The 19,595-nt window shown below is 38.6% G+C and overlaps 1 protein-coding gene across 2 annotated transcripts in view; it reads left to right on the top strand.

Annotated features, from left to right (window-relative positions):
* Positions 1-19,595, top strand: part of LOC126374309 (semaphorin-1A) — a 91,995-nt gene that overhangs the window by 29,143 nt on the left and 43,257 nt on the right. The window contains exon 2 of one of the 2 annotated variants that reach the window (XM_050020868.1): positions 3,663-3,711. The exons of the other annotated variant lie outside the window; for it this stretch is intronic. The gene's annotated coding sequence lies outside the window, so the exon portion shown is untranslated. The remainder of the gene's footprint in view (positions 1-3,662; positions 3,712-19,595) is intronic. 2 annotated transcript variants of the gene reach the window in all.

The following is a 19,595-nucleotide window of genomic DNA, read 5'->3' as shown; positions in this document are numbered from 1 at the left end:
ACTCCAGTTAGCCGTTGGATGCCGCAACGGGCTTCATTAGAGCTTCCTTTCGCGGCAGGTGCCTGTGCGCAGGCGCGGCGCGATTGGTCGGGCGCGGCGCAGGCGCTGATTTACGCAGCCGCGGACGAGGAGCCACGCAGCTGCATCAACAGTTACACGAGGAAGTCGATGCTTAGACTGTACAAAAAAGGCGACTATATATACATCGCGGCTGTATTACACTTCTTGCTCGCGTGTCTGAATATTCCTGAGGCGTCAGTCTAGCAAATAGCTAACATTTGCTCACACGCACGCCATACTACCAGAATTAATAATAAATATGGCTTTTTAACTTCGTTTTAGAAAATTACTTGTGTTAAACTTTTTAAATACGTACTATACTTACTCAACTTATGCGAAGTTAATTAAATGTTAAGTACTTTCCTACCTCTTTGCGTTTTTATTATGGTCGTAATAATTATGTCATGTCAACTCAGAATTTAATAAATATTATCACGAACTTATTTGAGGCCCGATGATTGTCCTTTTGAGTTGTTGAGATAGGTATGTTTTTTACCAATAGTGGCTGTAACTTATCTTCTGACGACGGCTCTCTCTACTCCCACGAGGATTAATAGCTTGAGCTTGAGCACCTGTGTGCAAATTACTACGTGTATGCACAAAATAACATGTAGCGTGCCTGCTACTACACCACAGAACTACCACTTTTAGGATTTCCCGAAGTTTTCTGTTACAGCAATTACTAAGGTAATTGAAACTTCCTTGACTGTTTATCAGATATGGGGGGAGTCAATTAGGAAGGCATAAACTAGCAAAGTCGCCGCGGGTTCCGCAGGCAGCGCGCCGTGGCGATGTGGCAGCGTCGTAACGTGGCGGTGTGGCTGCATGGCGGTGTGTTGTCGCGTGACCAGAGACACGGGACACCGCCTGGCACGGCCGCTTCCGTCACGCCATCAGCATACAAAACTCTACTGAAAAATGTTGCAATTATAGCAAAATTATTGCGGATTTATTTCCAGCACACCAACATGTAAACCCATTTTTAAAACACCCGACAGACAGACATGACAGGCACGCCATGTCAGCCGCCGTATACGAAACATCTGTTAGATTAGACATTCATATTTTTACCGCTGCATTAAATTTTTGTATAGCAATACGATTGGCACCGTCTCAAGGAAACTGTTTCGCAACAGATCAACCACGAATCGACATTTAAAAAGGTGCTAATTGCCATCCTCATATTAAAAACGATATTGTTTCACAACTCCATTACCATGTACACAAGAGGCGTAATTAGTTGTTGAAGATAAAGGCGGTGCGGGCGAGCAGCCGTTGCTAAACAGTACACCGCTATTTATCAGCGTCATCTACACCACGTTTCTTTTGTCACAACGTCATTCATAACGCGAGAGGCGCCGTACATCACCCGCCGCCGCACGCACACGGCCCGACCGCCGGTCACCGCTCTGACGACTGATGATCACAATTAGTCCTCTACCCCACATCACTATGATTAATGTTAATTACACCTCGATTTTCCTGCGGATAACGATTAAGACTCCCATTAGACTATCTCCCTGAGCGATCGTTACCCGCACTCTTCATTGGTATGTCTTCTCATCGCGCTCTGCCTCGTATCAAAGTATCACACTCACGCACTGCAAATCTAGGAGCCTTGGCTTTATCATTCGGTGCATACGCAATTATCTACTAACAAGCTCCACATAAAGATTACAAGTGGAGATAATAAGCATATTCTGTGAAGATTCTTCTCAAACAATTTGCCTCCTATTCGGCGGGTAATTGAGCCGTCACAACGCGGCATTGAGCCATCAAATGGCGCTGATGAAGGCTAGCGTTTCATAATATTAGATTATTTATTCTCTAAATCAAGCATGAAATCTTGCTGTTACGTTTACTTTCATATTAGTTAATAAACACGACGATATTAAAATTGTATGATGAAATATTGCAGGTTATGCTGCTCGGTCACCGGTTGCACCAATCATCGTGATGGCTGATACTTTTGAAATAGATGTAGAAAATTTAGACATTACGCTAGAGGGTACGATGAACGTAATAACAACCTCCCGACTCGGGTACGGTTCATTCGTTCGTTCGTCACAATCCAATGCCAACTTTTTTCAACGGCTCAATAACCGTAAAATTCGATTACGACGTATAGCGAGATGAAAACGACAGTTTCCCGAAAAGATATCGTAACTTGATTCAACTACACGAGCTGCGTACTTACCAAACAATACCCTTATGTAACACTTCGTTTAAATTTCTATTTATCGTCCATTAACTACATAATTGACGATAAAATAGAAAACTGTGACGACTTATTTAATAGTTTCATTCGAAGACATGACAAAGAGGTCAGACGTTTCGAGTCAGTAATCTCCTGATAGACAATTAAAAACAAATTACTTACTTATTTATTCCAGATTTGACCACAAAAATGATTGCGGTTTTACGGACTCATCTAATATTAAATTCGTATTTACTAGGTACCAAAAATGTAATTTTACTGTAACAGGAAAGTAATTTGATATGTATAATTTCGAATTTGGACAAGTTATAAGAATAAGGAAGTTCAATTCAACATGACATTTACGAGATTTCTTTTGTAGGAAATTGTCGAAATGAAAATATACTATTCTTACCTAATTAACTGTGTGCTAGATTTACAACCGAAGGGGGTATGGAGTATACTCCGCCACGCAGCTCCACTGCGGGTTGGTGGCAGTGTTTGAGCTAGTAACCCAGGACCAACGGCTTAACGTGCCTTCCAAAGCACTAAGAATCATCTTAATTTTTCGGACGACCAGATGATTCAGCTTGTAATGTCCTAGCCAAACAGAGTACAGTTTCACAAAATTACTTTCGACAGTGTCCCCATCGGGAATCGAACCCGGACTTCCAGATCGTGAGCGCAATGCGCAAGCCACTAGACCATGGAGGCTGTTACCCCCTCCGGTTGATTGAGGGGACGCCTGTGCCTAGCAGTGGGACGTATATAAGCTGTTTAATTTTATGTTACGTTATGTAGATTTAACAACACAAAACCGACAATTGGACGTGACTGAACAAACGACACAATACCGTCTCAGAAATTATGTAGTGGCTTAGTGGGGAGAATTTAATTCATTACATCAGGAGATACGTTTGTCAAAGCATTTGTAACTGGCACATTATGACGTATAGCTGCCCCCGGGTCTGTGCTTTATGCAATGTAATTGGTTGCATAAGGAGTGGGTCACTATGACCCTATGACACCATCTCACCGACATTTGGGCTGTAGGTGTAAATCGTACCCGCCATTAATTATACGACCATCATTTGCGTAACATAATAGTGTCAGCGGTCAAACGAAATTAAGCTGTTAAGTGTGTGCTAACGGCACTAGGGCCTACCTAAAGACACAACATTGGCAAAAATAATAAAATTTTGTCAACCCACGCTATTAAGCAAATCTTTAATCGAAATGGACACTTCAAACCGCTAGGAATAGGTACCCATCTAATGTCAAAGTATTGTAAAGACACTAATTAAACTATTAATTAATAATGTGTTATTCTACTTTGAAATGTATATCCAATTTTTTCCTAAACCTTGTGACATTTTAATTTAAAAACGTATTTCGTTTGTCACAGGTCAAGCGTTGGTTTCATCGCGGGCAATAATTCAATTGGCCATTCCCAGGTGAGTACCTAACGGAGTATTGCGACGTAGCCAATATGTCTGGCTGTCAATGAATTTCCATATCGGATTCGCTATTACCGAGTCACTGCTTATCTCTATTGATAAGCATCGTTGATATATACGTCATAGAATGTATAATGGAGCGTGGGTGTTGGGCACCTGTTCATTCATGAAGCGAGCGGAAGGCGCGGTGTCGACGATGACCTGCGCCCACGCACGACGCCTCATTATCTGCCTACTACCAATTTGTACAATCTGCCAATGACCAACTGCAATCTCGCTAGTTTACTGTCTATATGATTTGTAGATTCTATATTAAGAGTACCGCTAAACTAGCTCTGCGTTGGTCCGAGCATAGCTCTAGTTGGGAGGTATAAAACTGTTTTTACGATTCATTTACCGTAATATTTAATTAAAACTGTGCTTCGAAAACACTATCATATAATTTAATTAAACTCTCAATAAATTTTACTTTTATTTGTCGCTATCATTTATTTATCTGAAACTTCGCAAAAATTATTTCGAAATTATGAATCACCTTTAAAAAAGCATTGCAAGATTTGGGGTTGCCTAATATTTTTATACGAAACACGTAGGTAGGTACTTATATTATTTTACTGGAGATGTTATTTTGTTTGAGCAACCTTTTATATTGTTGTATTGAAAGAGTTATTTACTTACTCTCGTCTCACAGACATCTAGTAACATCTCTTTGATCACTTTTGTTGGACTATTCAAAACGAGTTTATACAAAAGCTTTCGAGGTACGATCTAATTTCCGTGAATTATCTGTGTATCTTATCACTCAGGTGGGCTGATTGTTTGAGAGATTAAAGGCTGTTGGTGAACGTGCCGATGACATCGACTTTATTTTATTTAAGTTCACAAAGCTGCTAAGAGACGCCCGTAAACATAACAAGAGTGCTCGAGATAAAAGACTCCGTTAATGACCTTAGAGCGGAAGCCATGTGTATCATGTAGCCGAGCTGGTTACCTCTAGTATCAACATTACTCTGCGGCTCTTCCAAGTACTATCTTATATCCTCCCTTCTTAATCTTATCGTTCCCGGCTCTGTAACACGGACTTACCAGTGCTTTCAGTCTAAAGTGTATTTCACCTCTTTAATCGATTCTCTAGCCTTTGAATTGCATTTAAATATTGTAGAACATCCCAAAGCTAGATAGCACGAGCAAGTAAATACCTATTAATCGTAAGTACTTTAATAATATCCCGTTAATTACAATTTATAGTTGTTTAAATTTGTGTCGTTCGAATTCCTTTATATTACTTCAATTATTATTGTCACGCCCTGGTGGAACCAATAATTTCATCATTACGTCAGTTCCAGACCAACTACAGTAATGTTTTGCGGGTAGCATAAATACGGTTGAGTACTAACTATTTTATGGTATAAATAATAGAATCGTGGCGGTGCCGGTCACTAGGTAGGTTCCATTGAAGTTGATTGATGTATGTTCAATTGCTGCTAGTGTATAATTAGCTGTATAGCGGGAGATACGGAATGTCGACAGCCAAGGTTAGCGCAGCTGACATCATCGGTGGAAAACTGCATTCTAGACAACGCGGAGGAAAACATTCGAGATTTATTGCTTCGATTGCTGGTAGACTACGCGGCAACGTGTACATCTATAAAATAAACCTCACGAAGTACGGTTTTAGCGCAATCATTCGTCTACGTTCACGTCGCAGTATGAGGAAAACCTGGATTCGGATGTGTTGTGAGAGAAATTGACAGATTATTGATCGTGTGTACAAAATAGTAAATGATTCAAGATTAGTGTACCTGCTGGAGAATGTTTGGTGATCCTGGTCATTCGTCATCGTCACTGTCGAGCTGCCGCGCACTATCGGTTACATTACCCTCCTCCCTCGTTCACCTTTTGCTAATCTTGCGGAAAAACGACAACCGCGCCGCTCTTCTTTTTCTTTTTACACAATAAGCATCCTCCATATAGGTACGACTACAATAGTGAAACCGTTGTTGCTCTATTCAAATAATAAAAGAATATTTAAATAATAAACATCAGCGAAATATGAATGTTAAAATCTGGTTCAGTGATTTCGAAATCGTGTCGTGTCACAGAAAATTTAGTTCCGAGTGGGAAATCAAAAGTGGAGGTCGCGCCGAAATGTCAGAATTAACATTTGAATTGTTAGCGGTTGCACGAATGAAACTGTTCGGGCTGTGCAAACCCATAGGGTTTTATGATATGAATTTTACATTCCGTTTAGTTTCTAGTCGTAAACGTGAAAATGATAGTGGGGAGGTATAAAAGTCATATCGCATACATCGCAAAACGATACCATTTGGTATACCTATCTCTACGAAACCAACCTTTCGCTACAAATTAGGTGCGTACGTGCGTTTCATGATATCAATGATACATTCGTGTCGTTTCTTCATGTATTATTATACATACTTATATACATACCTAATTTGTTTGATACTTTCATTTCCTGTTTACCTCTTTTTACGTCTACCCAATTTGTGATACGATCTCGGTCCTTATTTACGTAAACTGATGGCACCTTCAAACTATTTAACGTTACTTTATATAGACATTAGAAACCTGCGATAAAAAATGAATTATTACCACCAGTAGGTTCTCACAAGTTTGTAGAACAGCGGAACATTCTATATAGAATCTCAAATATAGCTACAAATGCAAGTATAACGATCCGTAAGTTTCATTTGATATTATGTTGGTGCGGCTGCAGCTGCGGTCTATGCACCGTTGTGCCGCAGAATGCAATCAACTTTAATACGTACACTCTATAGACAAACAACCCCGGTGCGAATATTCCAGGCCCTTCAGATACTTGGCGCTTACTTTTTACGACCGCCTCTTCCGCCATCACTATCACAATTTCTAAACCAACAGTAAACTCACTGAGCACCGTGAAGTGCCCATCCTATATTATATTAATATATCACACTGTCTGTATTTACTGCGCGATTGCAGCACAATTATTATTTCTATAACTTTATAATGTATGGTTATTTTCAAGACTCACTAACACTCACATATAATTGTAGATAATCAACACGCATACGTAATCGCGGATAGCGGAATTCGTGCCAAGAATACCATTATTCTTCCACATTCGTCTTTACCGTGCATGTCCATCAGGAACACAAAAAATATCCAACATCTTTTACTGACCGTTGAATGGAAGGTTAATCGAACCACACTGGCATTTAACCGGCCCTTAATTAAAATGGAATTTATGATCATAGCCATACGATTCAACACCCGATAAAACGTTACGAAGAGCACCTTGAAATTGCTGGCATTGTTTTATGACAGCGATGTGTAAATAAATAATATCAATGACCCATAAATTTCGGATTCACGCCACGGAAGTGGAAAATAAACACATTATTTTTGTTTTCAAACTGATATCATAAAGGAGAGCCAACCAGCATTAATTTTATCCACATGATCTGTTACGTTTGCGTAGCGTAGAATGTTTTTGATACCCTCCTATTTTGATATAAGCATCCTAACTCTATAGCTGTGGTATGTGGATAAATAATAAAAAGTTGAATACTTATATTAACTAATATATCTACCTACTTATAATAAAATGTAATTATGCAACATTTTCTAATCCTCCGTAACTTCTCTATCGTCGTCATTTAACCACCTGCTTACTGACTTTATCACTAAGATAAACTTAAGGTAACTTGCACTACCTGAATTACCAGTCGCTGTCTAAGAAGTCTAATGTCAGCTTAGCAGAATTCCCTGTATCTCCAGCTAAGCAGAATAACTGTTATACTGCCGACGCGGGTTGTTGGACCGGTCCTCTTCTTCCTTGTAGCATTATTTAATTCACTATTCATTTTAATGTAATTATACAATAATTGCATGTTGTTTGTAATTACGGGCGCGTGCTGGGCACAGCTGCCGGCGGCACCTGCACTTATCGGCTAGAACACTGAACCCGCGTGACCTTTCCCTGTGTGCAACTGCATTTGACACTTCACTATGAAAGCTAGCAGCTGTATCGCCCTTTAAGGAACTGTGAAAAGCAGATGTGTTTCGTTTAAAATTAGCATCATAATAGTACACCTTGTACGCTTCGACTTCAAATGTGTCCTCTATAGTTATGAACAATATAGGAAATAATATTGCTGTTTCACCGTTGTTCTTCATGCCAAAGCTGTCACTGGATCCATTTACAAAGAATGTCAACGCGCATGATCGTTTAATTTTATACAAGAACGAGCGCAGTGGACACCGAAGAAATTGCAATCCGCCTGTGATGCCCTGAGAGATTGTAAGTTAGACTCGCAATTTTCTTGGAGGACACATTACCAGTAGTCGAGATGGATTTTCTTCTAGATAATTTTAATCGCTACGGACTGACTAGAATGTTAATAACATTGCAATTTGCCGTTATATGGTCGGCAGGCCTATATTCTTAATCGCAGCATCATTACTGGGTTTTTCTAACGGTGCAATTAGAGTGTGCTCGGGGCGTAGCGTCCGGTGGGGTGCGGAGCTACCACGCTGCTTGATGATACCCTGGTGGTGTGGCAACGATACACCAACATAGCAACGGTTAGTACAACGCCAAATGTTTCCGATAATCATGATCGCCACAGGGGACACTATTTCAAAGCTGCAACGAGTCTGATGTAGCGCACCGAGTTCAAACTCAGTTCGATCATTGTCGTGTACCTACCCGCCGCTAATTCGTTACCTCGCTTCAACAACTGGGTTAAAACTAAGGCATTAATTGATACGGATGATAGTGACCTAAACAGATCATATTTATGAACACTACTGAAATGTTTACATACCTACTTTTCACGTATTACACTAATACTTTAGATTTACTACTTTGTTAGCAGCGCGACTATTTTCGGCGATGCACAATTGAGTCTGGACTACGGGAATAACAATGCAGTAATGTTCAAGGGCACGGACCACTCGCCGCTCGCCCGCCCACGCCCGCCGCCGATTTATCCTGGCTAAAACAACACCGGTCGCCCATATAACTAGGACCTACAGTACCTACTCTAATGCTAGCTTTGACGTCGTGTTGTTGGTATTTAACTTTACATACATAAATACTAAGCACCGGAATATTCCAACGCTGTAAGCGGCTGTCACTAGCTAAACTATTACAGTCCAGTAAAAAAGTGCTCGTTTAGAGCCAAGACACGTGCCGAAGTAAAAACTTCGCTCGCTCGTGAACTGACTAGCTACTAATTTATTTTCTCGCCCATCAAAGAAGTTCATTCCGGGCTGTTTATATCAGGTGGTATTGCGAAGAGAATTCTTATAAGGCGCGTCAACTGGACGAACGAATAAGGTTCGCTTACATCTGGTCAAGGTTGACATAGTGAACTGCTTTCGAGACGTTCGCGTCAATCCATTTGACTAATGACTGCTACTCGATTCTGCAAGATTTGCAAGTCAATTACTAGTGATTTTATATGGCTCGCAGATTTCAATGGTAATGATTAATAAGATACTGTTAAATGTATTGACGTGATTTAACGTGGTATCAACTAAAGTGAGCACGGAACATACATTTTTGGAATTCGGAACCTACCTATCTACCTACATGATATTTCAAACAACACATTTGATAATATCGTGTCCTAAATAATAACTTTCACAACACTGCAATATAAGTAAGTAAGTCAAAAAAGTTGAAAAGTTCAACCTCCTTACACCTAAAGTTCGAAAAGCACTTAACTGTTTAACATTTAACTGTTTCACATGATTATGATACACTTAGATGTTCTGTTTCCCTTCATACGCACGTGACCGTAGTTATCCGAACATATCGGGCTGTCGACAGTAAGATGTGACTTTTTATGCTCGCTCTGAGTGTAAATATCCATTAGGGGGACAAAGTAACGGCTCCGAGATATTAGTAGAGGTTAGAAACCTCCTTCGTTTTATTTTTATGACACTTTTCCTCAAGATATTTGTGTGAAATCGATCGACGTTTAGAACGCACTATTATAACGTAGTTTGGTTGTCCCAACTTTTATTTTGTGAGTGTTTTTAGAAGCTCTCCTACAACAAAGGTTTGGTAGGTGAAAAAAAATTAAACATTTTACAATGAAAAAGAAAGATGTCACTTATTTTAGTTACCGCTTCTTTAAATGATAAAAAAGCAATTGAACTTTCATGGCGACTTTCATTGACCGCGTCAAGTCTACGCGAGCTTATAGGTGTGCTTACCCATACAAACCTACTTCTTATTTACGGAGTGTGATTATTAACAATAGTGAATGTATTCAGGTATTCACACACAAGTGGAATGCAAATGAGGTACGTAGCACCAGCGGGCTCTGACGATAAATCCTTGTCGCCGACACTGCCGCCTGACTGAACTCTATATTTAGACGTCACTTTATTCCCTTAGCTACCCCCGGTTATTGTTTCCATCGCTTTTTTACTTGATACTTAAGGTTTTCAGTGACATTTATACTTTAAGGAAGAATTTTATAAAATGTGTTAAGTACTGAGTTCTTAGCACACTTCCATGACAAACTTTTATACAAACTGACACACAAGATATATATATTGGGAGAGGTAGAGCTATAACATTTCAATAGACCTGAGGGGTTAAAAACGTGACAGTGATGCAAGTCATCACAAAAAGCAATACTTATTGCTATTTGAATATTTTTGACATTGCGCACTTACATCTGTATGCGCAAATGTCAAATCGAAATATTGCTGTTTCAGATGAATTTCTTCATTGTAGCCTTTTTAGAGACCCCAGTTGCAGTTACTCTTGGTTACGTGCTAAGATAGAAGAGACTGACTATTTAATGACGTGTTATCAGCCAATCGCCTGTAATTATTTCAATTCCGTTAGACAGAACATGTTACCGCAGACTTTTACAACATGCATGGAACATGTTTTTGTTTTCCTTCCTGTCCATGCATGGATCGTTGCCACCATCGCAAATGGTATTTTTTCAAACAAAAACAACACCACAATTGTATTTTTAAACAATATTTTATTTTCTTGAATGAAGACGTTACTAACAAAGTTGTTAAACTTCTAAACTAAATACTTAAGTACTTATCTCTAAAAATAAACGATTATTGTTGTCCTCGTTTGAATATAGATAAGTATTTTATAAACAAAAAGTTAATTTTAAATGTCTCTGAAATGGAGCAACCAACAAAATTACTGTAATTGTATGTTCACGACAGGCTAGGGTCGTGACGATCGCCTAAGTCTTGATAATGTAACAAAGACATTTGCTAAGAAATCACCCAACTTTACAAAACCAGACGCATTTTACGTAATTTATAACAATTTAATTTACGTAAGGACTAGGAGTTTCTTTGGTATCCCAAAAAAAATTTCGAGATTTCGAAAGAAAGTTGTCACGCTGAAAGTGAATGAACGCTGAAAGTGAAGACTATAACAGAAAGTTACCTAAATATACCAGAGAATTTATCTACTCCTACTACTCTCTACGCCTGCCGCGGTTTCAGTGGGAATTTTCCTATTGGTAAAACTCTTTAATAGTAAGGACACTGGCTGCTTTCTTTTTTCAAACTGTTCTTCCTTGTACTCTGATCCTGGTGCTAATTCCTGTAAACACCTTATTTTATTTCAAGTTATATCTGTCATTTTCTTATCCGTATAAAAGGAAAGGGACGAGCAATCAACAAGCATAAAATTTATGGAACACACGTCAATTTTAAGCAAAAAAAAACAACACGTCAATTTTAAGTAAAATTAGGAGTTGTCTGCAGGAATCGGGGCCCCTATCTGCCTAAATAAACTTTGCGCTTTCTAACTGCCGGGAACGGCACATCAGGCATCAGACACGCGTTCTAGCTACTACTACGTGTTAACTATCTATAAAGAACACAGTTATTTGAGGTCTTCAAAACAGCACCTTAGAGAATGCACCGAGCAATGGGTGCACTCCACTGGATGGGACTTGAAAGCTGAAATAATCCTTTACTGTAGACACCCAAGTCAATGAAAGTTCAAGCCGCAGCAACCTGGCGCTGAAACTTGACCAAGTTAACTTTTCTGACAACTGCTGTCGAACCATTAACTTAGTCTACTTGTGCCTTCTACAGTTGAAAGCGCTATAAATCAGACGTTAAGATTCAGTATTGACTAAGTGGGTTCTATATTTAAAAAAATACACTCCACGCTCAAAAGTGATGGATTTTTGTTCAGATATCGATAGATAGATATGTCAGCAGTACTTAGAAAAAAAACCTTTTTTATTTTAAAACTAAAGGTACCAAAAAGAACCCGTCCATTGCCGTCTCTTTCTACGTAAGCTGGACGTGAGGTTACTTATTAGTTATAACTTACGTAACGCATGTAAACTTGCTTTACAAGTCAGTCGATTACATAAGATTACTAAATCTTTTAAGGGGCAATGTATACGTTTTTACAATAAGATTCCCATTTACATTCAGAATTTGCCTTTCAACTGCTTTAAGACAGTAGTTAAACAAAAACTTTACAAAAAAGGTTATTATAAAGTTAGTGATTATTTAGAAGATATGAATGCATGGGATTAACTGTCTGAGAACTGATATTAGGCAGCTAAATTACTCAATTGTATATCAATATTTTATGTTTATTTTTATTTTTTTTAAAAGAACGTCTAGGGCCCTGTGCCGAGGTTTTTCTTGCAGCTTCTTTTCCCCGGCTATACAGGTTGTGAGAAGCTGCAGTAGTTTTAGGCGGATGAGACGTTCGTTATGTAAAAATTGACGATTCAAAGTGTAACTATGTTACCTACTGAATAAAGATATTTTTGAATTTGAATTTGAATTTGAAAATAGGAGAATAATACCTAAGTGTTTATATCTACTATTCAGTAGACAGTAGGATTTACTTTTAATATTAATGAAGAAAATCGACCGATTCGTATAAATAACCAGTTTGGACTTATACGAACTGTTATGTGGAGTTTATTTAGTCGTTGTGAGCGCCGCGACCGTCGCTTGTTTGATTCGATTTATTTGTGGTGCTTGTCTATAAAAAGATCTCGTATGTTCCGTCCGTCTGCTGCGCCGGCCGATCCCGACTTCCTACAGATTTGGAAACTGAAAGACAGAATATTTTCTTAAGCACACCATTTATTATTTATCTGTGATGGAGAGCGTTTATAAATAGTGACGTCTTGTGCCATTTCTCACAACAAATTACACATATATTTCTCTCACACAGTCAACAGAAGTTTCTCTAATGATGAATGAATCTTTAGGGTTCGTATTTCAGTCCATTCGAATACTGAACCAACCTTATTAAGATTTGGCAGCAAAATAACGGCCTCCGTGGTCCAGTGGTTGAGCGTTAGGTTCATGATCCGGAAGTCCCGGATTCAAATCCCGGTGGGGAAATATCAAAATAAAAATTAGTTTGTGATCCCTAGTATGGTTAGGATATTACAGGATGATCACCTGATCGTCCGAAAATAAGACGATCCGTGCTTCGGAAGGCACGTTAAGCCGTTGGTCCCGGTTACTACTTATTGATGTAAGTAAGTAGTCGTTATATGAGTCACGTCAGGGGCCTTTGGCGGTAGTCCACCTCACAACCCACACGAGAGAAGAAGAAGCAAAAACTTCCATGATATACTAGATATCTAAGCCCTATAGTTCCCATAGTGCTGGTATCTAGTTCCTAGGTGTACTTATAATTCAGACCGCAGTGTGCGCTGCAACATTATCCTGATGGAAGCGCGACCGCAGCGCTCCAGCTCACGAGACCTACTCCGGCTAGCCACTTTAATATCGAAGAAAGAAATATTAGTTTCATTACGCCTTTAGGGCAGGCAGATACCACATAATTCCACTTACTACAACCCTGACACACCACCTTCGCTTCTCCCACTGTCATCAGTCTTCATGCATACTTTCCGGTTTAGAGTATTTATGTCCAGGCATTTCTTTAAAACATTCTGGATCGCAGTATGTACGCCCAGGCCTTCCTCTTCCAACTCTACCACTTACACCCGCATCATAAATCTCAACAATATATCAATTGATAATTGTTTAAGTACTATACTTACATAAATAGTGTGATCCCTAAGTCAAATTCAAATTCAAAAATATCTTTATTCAGTAAGTAACATAGTTACACTTTGAATCGTCAATTTTTACATAACGAACGTCTCATCCGCCTAAAACTATTGCAGCTTCTCACAGCCTGTATAGCCGGGGAAAAGAAGCTGCAAGAAAAACCTCGGCACTAATGGTGTGGGCAGAGCCACAAGTAATTAGAAAGCAACTTGCAGCCATTTTCGATAAGGTTATCAGCTCATCGACCATATATTGACTGGGAGCCGCTTAAAAATCGAAAAACTAGATACTTATTATAACACCTACTTATCATAAATGCATACATAAGCACACACCCATTATGTACTCTCTGAACTCTTAAATATTGTACAATAATTAAGTATGGAGATGGATTGACAAAAGTATACTTTATTGCACTTAACAACTAGTTACATCACAAACATGGGATGGACGTTTACAAGGGAGGACTTATCTCTAAGAGAGATCTCTTCCAGAGGACAAGAATAACTGCGAGAGAATAAAAAGAGGTGCAATATATGCACACACACACAAAAATAAACAGCCTATATACGTCCCACTACTATGCACAGGCCTCCCCTCAATCAACCGGAGGGGGTAATATACAAAATAGTATTTATTTAGTTTTAAAATAATATCATAGTGTGACATGTTATAGTAATTTGTATTTGACTAGTGATGTAACCACTTGTATCGCTTTGGGCAACTGTAATGGTGATGTAATAATAAATAAATAAATAAATCTGTAAATACGTACGTGGGTGGGCAGAATCATAAGTATTTAGAGGACAATTTGCAGTCCCACACAGTATTAGTTGACGTCCTAAGATAAACATAATATATTATGATACTAGCGACCCGCCCCGGCTTCGCTCGGGTGCAATGCTGAGGAAAAAAAATGAAATTATTTACGACATCACATTAAAAACCTCAAAAATAACAGTATTTCTCCACTGTTTAATGGATATTATTATACATATAAACCTTCCTCTTAAATCACTCCATCTATTTAAAAAAACCGCATCAAAATCTGTTGCGTAGTTTTAAAGATTTAAGCGTACATAGGGATATAGGTACAGAAAAAGCGACTTTGTTTTATACTATGTAGTGATGAGAGGTATGCCTATGATTTCTCAGTCGTTGTTTACGTCACATATGTAGTGATGATGAGCAGCCCATTAAACAAGTACAAAATCGGTCGGGCTAACTAGAATATTATTTCTACAAAACCATCAGTTAAAATATAAGAACATGTATTATAGGCTCCGGACACAGGTTGGCCGCTGCAAGGATAATCTCTGCAGGTGGGGATACCTGGTTGATGGTTGCGATGATTGCGAGTGTGGAGTATCACCACAAACTATGGCTCACCTTTTGTGCTGTCCTAAGTGCCCTAACACCTGCACTATTAAAGACCTTTACGAAGCCACTGACAATGCCGTAAGCGTGGCCAATTATTGGTCAGCAAAAATTTAGTATCGATCGCCATTGACTCGCAAAGAAGAAGAACAAGATGTTAAGTAATATTACTTGACAGACCAAATTAAATTAGGAATAAAAGGAAATTGCGGAAATGTAAAAAATATAAATATAACAACACAACATAAGCTCACAACTATATCCCAATCGGGGAAGTCAGAGGTACATCCTAACAAGATGAACTAAGTATCCACACCTCACCGAGCTTTCCGTTAAACCACCGTAAAAGATACGCAATGCGATGAGACTCAAGACGTATTGCCTTCTTTGTAATATGCATTAATTCATGTAATAAAAATGAAATCCAACGTGCACTATTTTCGTTCTAGTTTTATAGTTCCTAATTACATTTGCTAGTAATTAAATGCGCATATAAAACCTCTATAAAACCAAATTACAAGGCCTGGGAAGTAGAAATACTAGTAAGAGACCGTAAATTTTTTCATATTTATAAATTACTGCCTTATATTCTTGGACTTTTTCTCGTTATGATAGCATGTCAAATTTTATCAGCCTAAGATAAGTTAATAACTCATTGTTGCAAGTCCGGTACCGGGAATCGAACCGGCGCTTCCCGATTGAGAAGCAAGCCGATGTACCACAGGAGCACAGTGACGTTATATGTAACTGGATGTATTTGCTTGATAGTCTTTATAACATAACATACATAAACAGCCTATATACGTCCCACTGCTGGGCACAGGCCTCCCCTCAATCAACCGGAGGGGGAATGGAGCATACTCCACCACGCTGCTCCAATGCGGGTTGGTGGAGGTGTTTTACGGCTAATAGCCGGGACCAACGGCTTAACGTGCTCTCCGAAGCACGGAATCATCTTACTTTTTCGGACAATCAGGTGATGCAAGCCTGAAAAGTCCTTACCAAACAAAGGATAGTCTCACAAAGTGATTTCGACAATGTCCCCATCGGGAATCGAACCCGGACCTCCAGATCGTGAGCCTAACGCTCTAACCACTAGCCCACGGAGGCTGTTACATATACTAAAAACATTAACCCTATTTATAGAACATCAGTAGAATGGAGTATACAAATCAGGAGGCAGATAATAATAAGAATGACATTTTATTTTAGAACAGGTCAATATATATTTTACACGCAGCCACACATTATTTTATCTAACTCTTCTTACATAGTACGTGAGGCTTGAGTTAAAACACTAATATTTTATATTATAAGTACGTATTTACTATAAAATACATACGCAGTAAACTAAAGCTCATAATGCTCTTTATCGCACCCTGCTTACATAATTGAACTGAAAGCAATGGAAATGATAAGCACTTTAGTACGACCATACATGGAACGAAAATGCTATAAACCAAGTTTAATGTATAAATTAATTATATAATTTTATAATGCTCTAACCACTAGACCACGGAGGCTGTTATAATTTATAATTTTATAATCAATGTTTATACTGTTACGTACACGCAAATGATTCATAAACGCTTACTTATGGACAGTTTATGACGACCCGATTGCTAATTACCATATGTGGCCGATCAGCTCGCCAAACACTTCAGACCCCCCTATACCGACCCCGTTGGCGTGGTCATTTTCCCTCTTTTCAAGGGTAGGAACAGAGCATGGACTTCGACTCTTTTAATCCTGTCTTAATACTTATTACTTCTTACAGAACAAATACTTACTGATCGCAGTAGACTCATTACAACTTATCTACCTCTACATAAAAAATATCGAACCTAAATGTTTCGACGGTTCAGATACGTTACGGTAATCTACTCTTTCTTTAAAACATTCGAATAAAAAGTATTTTATACTATAAAGTACATAATATATTTATGCTTCATTTAAAATTACAATCTAGCTATTTGACTAATGAGTAACTTAATTTGAACTTAAATTGAAAATGACAAAAATAGGTTACTCATCACATAAAAGTTTTAGACCAAAAATGAACCAACTTTTCTAAAATACTTCGTGCTGTTTCATGTTGAAAATACCTATAAATAAGTAAAAGAAAACAAAGGATTGTTAGAATACCTATCCCAAAATATTTTTTAAAGGAAAATCTATTTGAGCGGAATGATAAAGCATGCTTCCGAGTGACTAACTACTCCTGTTTCCAGTAGTGGACTTGTGGTCCGATTACCTAAGCTGAAGATTTGTCCGGTGTTTTACAAAAGCGGCTGCCTGTCTGACCTTCCAGCCTGCGAAGGAAAAATCAGCCCAATACAGGTTAGGTAGCATACCTCCGGAAATGTGGGTTTCCTTACGCTGTTTTCCTTCACCGCTGAGCGCGTGATAATCATTTAATGATCCAAACATGAATTCGAAACAAATTCGAAAATCATTGGTTTAAGCATGTGCTGGATTCGAACCTGAGACCTAAAAGTAAGACGCAAGCGTTCTACCAACTGGGCTACCACGACTCCTCAAATTATTTATGTACTTACCTAACATAGATAAAAGCTACTGCAGTATGTACAAATAAATAGAGTCAAACTCAAGATAAATCAAACACACGTAAATAAATCCAGGACTAAATGGTTCTTTTAACAAAACACTTTGATTTCTTAAAAAAAAATGATTTCACTAGGTATGTCTCTTTATTCTGTATGGAATTAAATAAAAGATAATAAAATAGTGACAGTGTCAGGAGCGTAGTTCTAGAAATTCCGTGGTTTCTGCCTACGCGTGATCGTATGAATGTAGAGGTATAATAAAATAGAAAGCCTGTTTGTGTTTGACGAATTCTAATCAGCTTTTTTGTTACTTACCTATAATATAATGCGTCGAGCCACAAACCCTTTATATGCTAAGTAGACTTCCTCTGGCAAATGAGGCTGGCTATAGGCAAGTTTGCATCGGTTTTACAATTTTAAACCGGGTAGGGTGGGGCAAGACAGAGGCGCCGTCTGGCCGCCTACGGTGACTCACAGGAATCTCCATACCCCGTGCTCCCCTTTCTACGCCATCACTGCACCCCATTAAATTGACGAGCACTGCACGCAACAGTATTGATTAGTCACAATTAATAATAAAATACTCACTTGTTACAACTCAACAAAAAATAAAGGACACCACTCCAGAAACTGTTAAGACTGTCCCTCTGTTCATTACATTGTGACTTTGTTGCATTCTGACATCGCCGTTGCTTTCATAAAGAACGTTTTGAAAAGACAACTAAGTGCAATAAAGTTGTAGCTAGCTATTTATGCGTAGTATTATTAAACCTGTTAACTACACGTATTTGTGAAATTTCACAATTACCCTTTAGTCTTCGTCGAGCCTCATTATTTATTAAGTAGTATTGGCTAATGATGCAAGTATAAATTAATAGCTTCGTGGAAGAGTAAACTAGTCTAGACTATTAGGTTTATTGATTGAAAACCATCGATAAAGTTAAGAAATAAGTACTGAGTTTGGTTCAGTGAGATTCGTTTAGAACTTAACACTTCTGTTTGTCAGTGGTCTTTAAGGTAACTTTCAGGCAGCTTGAAAACTCACAGCAGGAATGAACGGCCTCCGTGGTCCAGATCCTGGGTCCTGGGTTCGATTCCCAGTGGGGATATAACATAAAAATTACTTTTCGGTCCCTAGTTTGGTTAGGACATTACAGGCTGATCACGTGATTGTCCGAAAGTAAGACGATCCGTGCTGCGGAAGGCGCGTTAAGCCGTTGGTCCCGGTTACTACTTACTGATGTAAGTAAGTAGTCGTTATATGAGTCATGTCAGGGGCCTTCGGCGGCTCAATAGTAACCCTGACACGAGGGTTGATGAGGTTAATAATTCACCTCACAACCCACACGATAGAAGAAGAATGAAAATGTCAGAAATGGCATATTTCTTTAGACATATTACATGTGATACATAAGAAATCTTTATAGCAGAGCCTAGCAACATAAATTCAGCATTTTGTTGGTGTTCCCGGCATAATATGAATATGTATGTGGCAGTCACTGTCACGGCCAGTCGCGTGACGTTACCCTCCTATTCCCTCGCCGATCGCACGCAAACATTTTCGTACCTACCTACAAAAATACCAACAAAACAAAAAATCTTTATTCTGTTGAATCTACTTACCTATTATACTTAGGTAGTTATTTTTAGGATGGATGAGGATCGTAGCCCCGGATATATTAAATTTATAATGTGAGAAAAAAATATATGAAAATTGAATATAAGACATTTAAAAAAAAACAAGATTAAATGTTACCATGTAGCCTTTCATTGATAGCCTTCAATCTCACAAATCTTTCGCTAGTAATTTGTGCTCTAAAGGTCAACAACCAATCGCCCATAAATAAGTAGGTACCTTTCTCCAACTTC

This window comes from Pectinophora gossypiella, chromosome 2 (genome assembly GCF_024362695.1).
Source record: "Pectinophora gossypiella chromosome 2, ilPecGoss1.1, whole genome shotgun sequence".
Lineage (NCBI taxonomy): Eukaryota > Metazoa > Arthropoda > Insecta > Lepidoptera > Gelechiidae > Pectinophora > Pectinophora gossypiella.
Note: the sequence above shows the minus strand (reverse complement) of the source record. Positions and strands in the feature narration are given on the sequence as shown.